The sequence below is a fragment of the Hetaerina americana genome, unplaced genomic scaffold (genome assembly GCF_022747635.1).
Source record: "Hetaerina americana unplaced genomic scaffold, ioHetAmer1.1.p SCAF_7, whole genome shotgun sequence".
NCBI lineage: Eukaryota > Metazoa > Arthropoda > Insecta > Odonata > Calopterygidae > Hetaerina > Hetaerina americana.
The window spans coordinates 80,014,009-80,026,925 of NW_027287316.1; positions in this window are offsets into that span (position 1 = coordinate 80,014,009).

Genomic DNA, 12,917 nt, shown 5'->3' on the forward strand with positions numbered 1-12,917 from the left:
GACGTATTCCCGAGCAAGAGCAAGTGAGCGCATTGGCCGGAAAGGGGGAGGGATACTGCAAGACGAGGACGTGGCGACGGATGGCTCGAGTGTCACGGGGGAAATATTTGAAGGGCGCGGTGAATTAATCGCTCCCTCTCGATCCCCGAATGCCTGCGCCTCCCACTCTCTCCCGCTTTTGAAATAGCCACTCTCATGAAATGACCCTCCATTCGGGATTGTCCGGTGGGAGCCTACCGGAGTTCCTCCGCACTGCCCTCTTTCCAAAAACTTTAATTTGAGAGCGCAGTAAATACATTTTGGAAAGCGTTGCATTTGACCTGCATCCTTCGCCGACGGGAGTTCCCTGAATGACCCCCTGATGCACTGCCATGGACCACCATGGGGCCCCGGGTAAAGGTGATGGCAGAACGTTTCGCCAACCCAACTGCCCGCTTGCGGGTGGGCGGGCTCCTCTCTCCGCACCACAACCCCCCCCCCACGTCTCCCCGCCCTTCAACAAAGCGATGAACTCAAGTTTTCCCACGAATACACCGGTATATTTTGTGGAAAATTGCCAAATTTTAATTGATCCTGATATTCCACTATATCACGCCTGAAACGTCTCTTTTTATCCGTATCAAATGCTTCCTTCAACGGTTTTCGATCGATTATTGCGCTTTCTATTTACGCCCGGACGAGCGCCTTTCACGCAGTATAAGGATCAGCCCCCGCATCATATCCTTCTCGCGGATGAAGAGGCACGTGTGACCTTTCGCCCCTCCCCTTGGGCTTCTTCCCTCCCCGTGGGTGCCAGTCGCTCTTCCTCCCCGGAGCTAGGGACGCGCCTTCTCTCCCCCACCCCGTCGCACCCCACTCGCCCGGCCGCCACCTCTGATTCCACCGTCCAGCCGAGCACGGCAAGTCCACCGTTCACTCTCCCCAATCTTCGAGTAAGTGTTATGGCCAACCCGAGGCCCGCGGGTCGCTCGTCGTTATTATTCGCCTAGATCGCGATCTCTTATGTTTCATTTTTTTAAATACAACACTATTTAAAAGTTTGCATTATATATATATTTCTTATTTGCTGTGACATAATGAAAACTTACTGTCGTGTCTTTGTTGTAGTGCCGGAATCCTGGCATGCCTTGTATTTGCGATGAACTTCACGGCGCATATTGAATGAAGCTTAATGGACTGTTTCTGCGGCGCACAAAATCCCGTGGAATACCAAATCTTAGAGATAGAAATAGCCTTACCAATAAATTTGGACTTACATGAAATTAAAAAAATGTTATTTATGTGGATCATGGGCAAATTTCCAAACAATAAGTTGAACGAGTGTTCCATTAAAAAAAAAATCAAAGTTTTGCCCAGTTCTCTCTCTATAGTACCTGGCTTGAGCCGAAGCCATGATTTTGAAATTCGACATCAGCGGCACGTAAACTGACGTAATTACCCTTCCCTCGTGAAGGAATTGAATTTTATTTTTCTGCACTCGTTCGGATTGCATGGTTTTTTACGATTAGAATTTGAAGTTAATACGTACACGTCAGCTTTTGCTGGAATAGAAAATATTTACATATCCCGCCCGGAGTGAGATTGAAACTTCCCCACCCCCCTCCCTCCCCCTTCCGTCGGCATGCTCCCGCCTCCCACACCCTTCCCCCCTAAAGTGACCTCTTTTCTCGACTTTTCGCCCCCCCCCCCGAAACGGCCCGCGAAGCAGAGGGGCCGCTTGATTCGGCTTCGGGCGTCGGTCGCCATGGCGATGGCGTGTTGCCCCATCGCCGGGCATAATTCACGCACGCGAGGTGGCCATGTTTCACGGCGGCTCTGACGCGGGCGAGTCTATAAAAGAGGAGCACTTTCCACCCCCGCACCCAACTCCCTCCCACTGTTTTGGTCCTCTTCTTGCCCCCCCCAAACCCCTCCCTCTCCCCCTTCCCTTCCCACCCTCCCCCCTCTCTCTCTCCTTTTTTTCATCAAATTGCGACTCTCGTTTTCGCCTCCTTCGGTCTGCCAGCAGTCACTCGAGAACACCCAACCCCCCGACCCACCTCTCCCACCCTTTTTTCCCTTCTCTCTCTTTCGAGCGCAAGTGCCCTACAAGCACCCGCCTTAACCTTTCCCCCTCCCCCTCCCCTTCTCTCTTCATAAGCTTGGCGGCACTCACTTACTTGCCCCCTGCACTCCCACCCTCCCTTCCGCCCGCTCGCGCGGCTAAACGGGGAAATTTCTTTTCTCCCGAACGATCCACGAAAGGGAGGCACAGCACATAACCCGGCGCCCCAGCCAGCCACTTCCAAAAGTCAATTTTCGACGACAACCATAAGAAACTACTACACCACGGATTGATTCCTTTTCGGATTCTTGCCATCAAAGAAGAATATCACGTTTGTAAAAATTAAAAAAAAAATTAAAACGTGTTTTTTTTACAAATTTAAATTAGTTACGTCATTAATTTTAGACTGGCAGTCTGACTGGTGTCCGAATGAAATAACTTTTTTTTAATTCTCAAAAAAATGATAATTTTTTTAGCATCTTTCGAAATATTATGGTTTTTAATTTCACGGCAGATTAATCAGAAAACTATTTTAATAATACGATCGCACAATTTTAATGAATGGTTAAACAAGAGCATGCCGATTGTCATTCCGAAGTAATTCCACGGTTGAGGAGTCATCGTCGCAGCATTTACTGTAAACATGCAACACAGAATGGTGAAATTGTAGAGTTGGTCATTGGCCGGGAATATTTAATGCAATAAGCAATTGCGACAAGTGGTTTTATGGAAAGAGGGCGAGTCTGATGACGCCGCTCGACCCTGTATGTAAACCAGATGGATCCTCATTTTATATCATATTTTAAAAAAATGCAGGCATTAAAAAATCTGCGAGACCAAGTGGAGGCGTTCAGCGTATGAGAAAGTATCAGAGCAGATATATTCCACGGGGTCTCTGTTCATTTTTACGATTCGATTTCCGGAGTTATTTCCTAATTTTTTTAAGAATACGCAGTCATTTTTTCGCTATTGCCTAAAATTTAACTTCGACAATTACCGACATATTAGTGTAAAATAAAAGACAGATGATCAATTGGGATGTCATTTACTGGAAACATGATGTAGCTCCATAAAAAATATTTTTCTTTATTATATCAGAAGTTTGTGACTTGAATTGCGTCATTTTAAAACTGAAGCAACCAATAAATCTCTTGCATATGGATTGGAAGGACGTCTCTTTAGCAGTGATGTTGAAAAGGTATTAGTACCTCCATCGTACTACGGTAAGAGATATAATGTAAATGGAAATGTTTTTGGGGAAAGGAGGCCTCCCAGATCTCATTCTCGATTACCCGATGAAGCGACAATTATTTTTTAACTGATGAATTCAACGAGCGCTTGAATTTGGAGCACCAAACGTGATGAAGTGAGCTGTGTCCAGACTGATGGTGAGTTTCACCCATCAGTCTCCGTGAATGAATGTATCAGTGAGTGGGCGCGATTAAGTGTGACCGAATGGCCTGTAAAACGGTCCGAGACGTGGTCAGGGATAAGATAGACTCCTGGTGGGCCACTTGGAGGGAATAAGTGCTCGGCTTTTTAGTGACGGTGAGAGGTAGTAATTAAATGGCATAATTGGTCCCTTGCAAGTTTCCTCTGAAGCAACGGTGTCCCCACACCCAGAATGTGTCCTTCCTCGGCGACGTCGCCGCCACGAATCCCGTGAGGGAAGCACTTTTACGGGCCTAGTGCCTCGAGACCTCTCCCGAGGAGTTTGCGAGTTTATTATTCTCCTGTAAATAAACACAGTAGGCTTGAGAATGATGGCGTTCGGTACGCTCGTTGATCCCATGCGAGGTTAAAACCCTCGTGGATCACTCCGGTGGCTTTGGTTTTGCCAGACTTCCGGTGTGTGAATTGCTCACGAGCAGGATCCCTTGAGTGGACCTTAAGTCCCCATGCATTTTGACAAGATACGAGGGTGGGCTGAAAAGTAATGAACACATGCTTGTGGGTGAACAAATACAAGTATCAAGATTGAGAAAAAATTACATCAAAGTACGTTACAAACTTAAGTTTCAAAATTATGAATTTATTTTTCAACATAGTCACCATTAAGGCTAACACATTTCCCCCAACGTGAAACAAGTTCTTTCATTCCGTCACTGAAAAACTCTTCCAACTTTTCTCGAATCCAGGACTTGACAGCGGCCTTCACCTCATCGTTTGAGATGTAATGATTACCCATGAGGTGTCTCTTGAGTTGAGGAAAAAATCGGGGGAATAAGGAGGGTGTGGAATCGGTTAAAATTTAAGGTTTCCCAGAGTCTCTCCAGTTGCGCGCGAGGTGTGTGGACGAGCGTTGTCATATAGCAAGATTATTGGCTTCAGGCTGTATTTAACACGACAAACTTCTTCCTTTGACATTCCAATATCATTTGTGATACGCTTTTGAGTGATTCGCCGGTCATTTTGAATGAAATCTTCGGCGAGTTTGCGATATTTATCGTTTGTGACAGTGATCGGACGTCCGCGGAGTGTTCCATCAACAATTATGGCTTTTCCAGGATCGCTACAGCCCATTGATTTGCAGTAGATCTACCAACCGCATTCTCACCATAAACAGCCTTTAAACGACGATTAAACTCAGTAGGAGTCACTTTTTTATTAGTTTAAAATTCGATAACAGCACGCTGCTTAACTCACGTTGACATAGAACTAGAACGTCTCCATACTTCCGCTTCTCGAAATACGATGAATGAATGAAACAGCCTCAAACCTGCACATACGGGTTGAGGGGGAAAGTTACTTCCTCGTGCCACCGCGAATGCTTTTGTTTCTGGTGGCACGAGGTCATTTTGTTTGCGGTCTACAAACATGTGTGCATTAGTTGTCAGCCTACCCTCGTACCTAAGGTGGAGCTCTGACAGGGGTGGAGGTAGAGGCTACAGATACCACCGGAAAATCCTCCGATTGCACCAATACCTGTTAGAGGCGGAGATGAGGTCTGCCTTCGCATCACAAGAAATCAGGATTTATGTAATGAGCACAGGGCAAATGTAATGAAAAGGTCAGAAAGAAATATTATCTTTCGCTGGTTAGGCCTAATTTAATACATTTGCCACTACCAATGGGATCCTCACGAAGTTGGATTAATTGCCGAATTGGATCGCGTGTAGTTTAGAGAAACTATGTTTATAACACGCTGTTATGATAAACTTAGATGCTTATCCAAAATATTAGAGCGGCTAGCCTGGGAATTACTCACGGAGTAAAGGTTAAATAACAGATCAAATGTATTGCATCAATTGGGAGGATGTTTTTTTAGTAGTGATGTTGCAAATGTATTCTTAACCTTATTGTACTAAGGTAGGAGAGATCATGTTAGTAAAATTAGAAAGATAAAGTGAATAATAGATGGATGTAAGATGTCATTTTTTCCACTAACGATAAGGGATAAGAATAACATTTTCCGACCGCGGTAGGGATAAAAATATTCGGGTCAAAATTAGTTTGGTGATTACTCAACCCCTGCCACGCACTGTAGTTGTGGCTTGTAAAATATACTATAAAAATACATTTTAGCCCCTTGCTCGTTTCCGAATGTTACGATCATTAAAGTTCCTTTCATCTACTTCAGCACGACTTTGGGGGCTCTTATACTCGTATATTGGCAAATAGTGAAGTTTCAACCGAAATAAATTGGACACCGCCGTGGGGTGCGGTGCAAGAGCAGGGCAAGCGCGGCCCCTCACGGACCCTCGTCCGCCTAGCACGGTTCACCGGGGGGCGATGTGCGAGGTGGATCGAACACCGACGGGGCGAATGCACGCCGTGGCGGAGAACCACGCACCACTCGCCGGGTGGCAATGGGCTCACTCCGAGAGCGTTCCATTCATTCGTCGCGGCGATGCAAAGTCGAGTCCCGGGATCGATCCAGAGTGACCGGGGAGATCCCCCCCCCACACACACACACTACCCGCCTCCAAGATGGCTGCCAATCAGAGTAAATATGCTCCAAGAGTCGCTGGCGCCGAGAGACTTGCACTCTCCCGGGAAAGTCTCCCTTCACAAAAGCACATCCCGTCAAAGGTTCGAAAGGAGGTGGACTTTTCGCATTGAATTCACAATTTCGCATCGAATATAAGAATCCAAAGCGTGAAAATACTGATAAAAAACTTAGCGTTACTTACGAATGGCGTTACATCTGTCCAATAAACTGGCACCATACGCACAGCTCGACGATCCGCCAAGCATAGACGGCTGCTCAGGCAACTAGCGCCGCTAGTGGACGGGGGCTATAATCCACGGCATGGCCGCCAGATTGTTCCAGTTTGCGCATTTATTGGGTAGACTACGCATATGCGTGCGAACGGATCAATTCACGTTTTTCATTAAATCCAGCAGACAACACGGATTCAGAAAGGAAATACCATATGGATGGCAGTTGTGGATTTTTGTACAAGGTATTCTTCAGTCGGGAGAAAGGAAAAAACAAGAAATGTGTGATTATCATGTCTTTTTAAAACACCACTGTAATGTTCGCACACGAATGCGGAGGGCACAGGATAATGTAATACATGTACTGAGTTCAGGAATTTCTTACTAACCGCGAACAAAAAGTAGAATTGTACGGCCCTGTTGCTGATTACGTAGACGTACAGCTGGCGTACCTCAGGAGAGCGTCTTAGGTCCTGCACTCTTTTTTATTGACGTCATTGATACACCTTCAAAAAAGATGCAAGACAGATTTTTAGCCGGCTAATGCAATCGAAAGGAAAATAGTAAACGACGCAAACAGGAGAGTACTAAGTAAATTACCTATACAACATTCAGAAATAGTTTACTGAATGGGGTTTTAATTTTTCTGCTTGAAAAATTGACTTTTTCTGCTTTTTCTAAAAAATAACAATCACCAGTAGACTTTACCTTCCTAATACTCTCGAAGGTGTTCGAATGAAGGTTGCAGATCACGTAAAATAATAGGGTGTCGCCATCGCAACTAAACTCGCACGTGGAAAACTGATGATATGTACTATTTGCGCATAGGCCCCAAAAGAAGCTGTCGTACATCGAAGGTACACTTGGGAAATGTATTGATGAAAAGATGACCGAGACCTACTATTTCATCTTTTTTTATTTATTTACAAGACCGCACACATAAGAGTATCGTTCTCGTTCGCCGCGAGCGCATTGGGTCCAACGCAAAGATCGCTCATCGCAGAAATGAACGAGGTTCTGAGAATGATCCCAAGATTCGAGAAAATTTCTACGGAATAAAACAAAGCATCGCACATGAACGATGAGGTCTAGATTTGGATTCCTTAGATGTGCGAAAACTCAGGACTATACTAAACCTATTAAAAAGATACCAATCGTGAGTCTTCCATCCACCATAGAATATATAATTCTGCCCTTCTATTTCATCGACAGAAAAGAGAATGGTCACACAATAAGTGAGATGTATTAACGAAATGATAGATTCACGCAAACGTTTTACCCGAGCACTTATCGCAGCCACAACTCTCTCAGTGGGGGTGGGGGGGGGGGCTCCCGCTATCTGCAGCGTTGGGTCACATTCCCTACCTGTTTCTTCGGGGAGGAGACCGTTGTACGTTGCATGTTCATGTGATAGTGGAATTTCGCCTTCTAATTTTTCATATTCTTTTTTCCACGTTATTGGATAAATATCTTACTGCAAGGTACCATTGTTTGTCGGTTGATAGAATATGTATTTGATGCGTGTAAAATGAAAGGATTTTTGCATACATTTATGCGCCATTGTGAGTATAGGTTTGCATGCATGTGCTGGTTTTGAATGTGGTTTTGTTCCCTGTTACGGGTAGTGACCTAACACCCCCCGCCACACGCTCTTGCGGCGGCTTGCGAGGTATTATGTAGATGTAGAAGGGGAAAACATTAAGATAGAAATGGGTAAACATAGGGGAAAGTAGTAACTAGTATGCGAGATATATTGCCCCTCAACTCACTTCATGGATGTGCTAATTTCCATTTAATCTAATGATTGATTCACCCAATTGTTTGTGCAAAGTTGAAACACTGTACCTTGTGGCATTCCTGTTGCCTCGCCTGTTTCGCCAAGTTTCATTCGTCGATCACTCTAAACCATAAGGTGGATTTTATCAATGATTTCGGAGGGAGTCACTCCCTTTGGACGTCCAGCAGGATGTTCATCATTTTTGCGTGCATGATCACGTTTACACTCATTTACCCAATGTCGCAAACCCTGGAGTAGATGTGTCATGAACCTTATCCAACTCGGCTTTCCTCTCTTTTTGGTGATAAGCTAATGGAATATCGGGGAGAAAGCAATAGAGTTCTGCAGGAGACAGGATTTAATCTTACGCTCACGTGATTTCGATTTAGACGAAGGTATACGTGGAAAATGCACAGGGATTCCGAAAGACGTCAGTGAGATCGTATTTTGGTAATGCATAGATTTGAGAAGTAGGATGATTAATTCAAACAGTTTTCAGGGAACAAATGCGGAGTAATGACATAATTTTGTATACATTAAGGGTAGCGTCAGATTCTACAGGATAAAACGGGGAAGATAGATGGGGAAATGTAATAAAATTAATAATAAAAGGGCATAAACCTGGAGAAAAATGAAAGGAGGAAAGAAGGGATGCGGAACTGAAGAAGGGTTCATTGGATTATGAGTTGCCAGATTGTGTTCCGTTAGGAGAGATAGAGGAATGTATTTCAAAAACTTGGTTGTGCCACCGAAATATTATAAATACATAAAATTGTTAGTGTTTTTTCCTGTATTTTTTTAGCGTTTTAGGCCAAAATCACTCCGGTGAGTCTATTTATATTTGTGCACATATACGAAAATAAGCTGTATATTCAAAGTTTAGAGAATGGAGAACTCACACCTACGTTTATGCCTTTTAAAATAAATATTAATGACAAGAGGATGCTCAGCGTAATTCTTTGGAAAAATATATAAACATAATTGCTTTGAACCGTTCTATTTATGTACATATTTCAGTCACCAACATGTCACCTATAATACACATTAAATTTTATAACTTCTGTAATATTTGCAAATACTCTGCCCATTTACTAAGGCACTTAATAAAAATTGATATTCCCTTTAAAGCTTAAAGCGGAGTTTTTAACGAGCGATATACTGGGGTAAAAAACCTGGACCATATAGAAAGGTCTTATCTTTTTATCGAGGATCTAAAATATGAATTCCTCCGTTATCATGCTCGGTACACACCGAAGTATCACGCAAACCGGCTGAAAACGTGTTAAGAGAAGATATACGAGACTGATTTACAAATTAAACATACAAGTTACTACATACTTGTAAAATAAATCAAGGCATTCTTAGGGCCCACTGCCTACCACAGCTATAGTGACCTCCGCAAACTGATTAGATTGATCAAGAATTTGGTATTCAAAGTTGCCAATTCAGTCTAAATAAACGCACAAAAAAGTACCATACCAAGTGGATAACCCTATTTGCGGGAAATTATCCCGTGGCATAATTCATCAGCATCACCTCTTTGTTTGCCTAGTTGGCCTCTGTTTTCAGCGACACGGCATAAGCATCTTGAATCGCCATTTTTAGAGCGTCGCTCCGACTGGAGTTCGAGGGAAGATGGAACGAGGTGTGCGGAGGTAACCGGGGTCTTGCCCTCAGGTCGGTTGCCTTCCGTAGTGGCCTTCCCCTAGTCAGCAGTGGCACCATGGCTGGCCGGGGTCAACTACCCCCTTACCGCGGACTCCAAGCAACGGGACAAGCAACATTTTATCCCCCATCTCCCGAACCGGCCGAGGGGAAGTACACAGAAAAGCCTCCTCTCTCGGGGAACCGCGGTGAAACTTAGTTAAAAGAGAGAGGGGGAGAGAGTGGGGTCGCAGTGCTGGGCGAAAAAGGCAGTCGTTCGTTTTCGTAAAATAGGGAATTCGAGTGAAAGTAAGAGGCCGTGGAGGCGCTGATCTCCGGGGGCGACCCCTGGTGACACGGCGGCCGAGGCAGTGCCTCCATCGCCCCTCTTCCCTTCCACACACTCGCACCCTCGCGACAACGACCCGCCCCGCCGCCCAACACCCCGCTTCCGAGGAATGGAGAAGTACCTCACTCGCACCACAAATACCGTGCCCCTGACCTCTCAAACTCTTGGTTAAACTCATCTTATTAGAGAAAGGAGTAAAGTGATGTTAAGTCCCGTCTAGGGAAAGAAATGGAAGCGACATGGCAGCTTAATTTTCGTGAAATTCTTGGAGAAAAAAATTCCCATGATTCGTGACACACACGAAATTGCAAACGTATGGATTAAAAACTCTCTGATGAAATGTTCATTTATTTGGAACTGACCGTTTTTCTTATAACTTTTGCGCTATTCCAAAACGATACGCGGAAGAGTGTATGAGATTCTTTAAGACAATACTGCACGTAACCATTTCTATAAGATAAAAGATTTGACCCGGAATCACGGACGGGGTGGCCGCGCGGTGAAATCGTCTGCGCTCCCGGGGGGTGGGGCGGGGGGGGGCCGTCGCGTTGAGTGCAGAGATAAGAGGGAGGAGGAGGGGGAGTGACGGGGGGGGGAGAAATCTTAGCCACCGGGCGGAGAGGGAATTGCGGGCGCCGTTCCTCGGGGACAAAGCGGCTCGGGAGCCGGAGGAAGGGAGAAGGGGGGGGCAGGGGAGGGCCGGATTGGGGCCGACGGCCGGAATCGGAAACATTGCCCTGACGTGCACGCCACCAACAGGCCAAGGAAAAAATCAGACGGGACATAAACGGTTATCACTCGAAAAAATACTCTTTTCCCCAAACCACCGCCAGGGTTGACTCTCGCTCCAGCACATGTCGCCTTGATATTGATAACGTTCCGTGCATTAAGAAAACCTCGATTGACAAAATCTTGATTTATCAGTACGAAAAATTAAATGTATCATTAAAACTATTGCAACAATTTCAGAGTGTAAAAATCATTCGCCTTGACTGGGATTCGAACCCAGATCCCTCAATATCCGGTCGAGTGCTTTAGCCACTTAAGCTACCGAGGCGTCCTCTTAAACTTGCATTGTTGTTTAAATTGTTGCATTGAAATGCACATTAGCGGATGACTTCGTTAAAAAGTTACTGTTGCGGTATCTCCCGCAGTTTCTTTGGAATTTGTCAAAGGATAAACACCATAAGTGTTTAAAGTTGGCTTTAACCTCGTGGACTGTGGCGCCTCGCGCACGAATACGAATGCCTGTGACATTGTATGTACGGCATTTCGTCACAACATCTAGTTCCTTTAAAAGCCCCAAAATTTCAGAGTTTAAGAGGACGCCTCGGTAGCTTAAGTGGCTAAAGCACTCGACCGGATATTGAGGGATCTGGGTTCGAATCCCAGTCAAGGCGAATGATTTTTACACTCTGAAATTGTTGCATTGAAATGCACATTAGCGGATGACTCCGTTAAAAAGTTACTGTTGCGGTATCTCCCGCAGTTTCTTTGGAATTAAAACTATTGCTATGGTACGAGTACATACTTTCATATTTTCGCAGTTGGAGTAAGTGGACGATTAGTAAACATCTTTTTTTCATCGCGACAGCACCCCATGGCAGGAGAAACTTCACAGTCTCACTCAGGGGAAGCGAAAAAAAAGCCAGCCCAGAATAATAAGGAGGCCTTAGTATTCTTCTAATCACTCCCCTTGGACCTCACACACTCATCTCAACGTCTCTTTTGTTGTTCCAAACAAACGGGAAAACGTTCTCATCGTCGGATTGGTCATCAGCTGCCCATTCGAACTCTCTTTTACCTCGTCAGCGTCTCAAATTTCGTACTGCAGTTGCAGGGGACTGCAGTTGAGGTTCCAAGCCTCAAAGGATGACCAAGGTTTTGTTAAAAAGGTCATAACAGGAGATGATTCTTCGGTCTACGGCTGTGACCCTGAAGCAAAAGCCCAGTCTTCCCGACAGCAGTGTTGGTTGGTGGTCCGAGGTGAGATAATGACGTATCGTGAAGACGTCTTCCATCAAAATTGTCCCATTGCAAAATATGCTGCAATTTGACTGATGGAGGTCATTTGAGAAAAGATGAATTATGGCGAGAAAACGGAGCAAAGCACACAACTATCCAAGTAAACAATGAAAAAGGTAAAATAGGGAGATCTATGCCAGATGGACTTGCATACTATACCACCGAAGACTTGGAAGTAGCAAGCAGTGGCGGGAAGAACGATTAAAAGACAACATTGGGATTCGAGAAATACCTGCATGAGGACTAGTATGTCGGGGAGATTGGGAAAAAAGCCAAGGGGGTGTTCGTTGTGCGGGTAGTGGCAAATACTCGGCTAATTGCAAGATAACATCTTAAGATTAGAAAATACATTGTGTGAGCAATAAATACGCAAACTGGTGCAATCTGGCGGCCATGACGCGGACTATAGCCCGCCCACTGGCGGCGCTAGTTGCCTGAGACCCAATGAGCCGTCTGTGCTTGGCGGATCGTCGAGCTGTGAGTATGTTGCCAGTTATGTTAGTTTCTGCTGTCCTTGTTTTTACTATTTGTCGAAAATGGAAATTGACGAAATCACGGAGCAACGAATCAACATCAGTGTTTATGGTGAAGTGCGGTAAAAGTTATCAAGAAATTAATGAAATGTCGTAAAGGTGTGAGGCGGGCCATCGAGCAGCCTCAGAAGAGGGAAGAACGTCAAACTTACACCAAAACCTTAGCAATTGTAGCGTATATTTCAAACGATATTCGATCTCCAGGTCAAGGCAATACCTTATACCCAATATCTTACCGGTAGGAAGACGAACTTTAGTACTAGGAAATTCAATAACATTTATTAATCTAGCGCAAGTTATTCCAAATCCATCGTGACTCAACCTTTGCCTGCCACGTTCAAAGGAAACGAACGAAATCGGGCGGTCGCACGCGATCACCTGTCG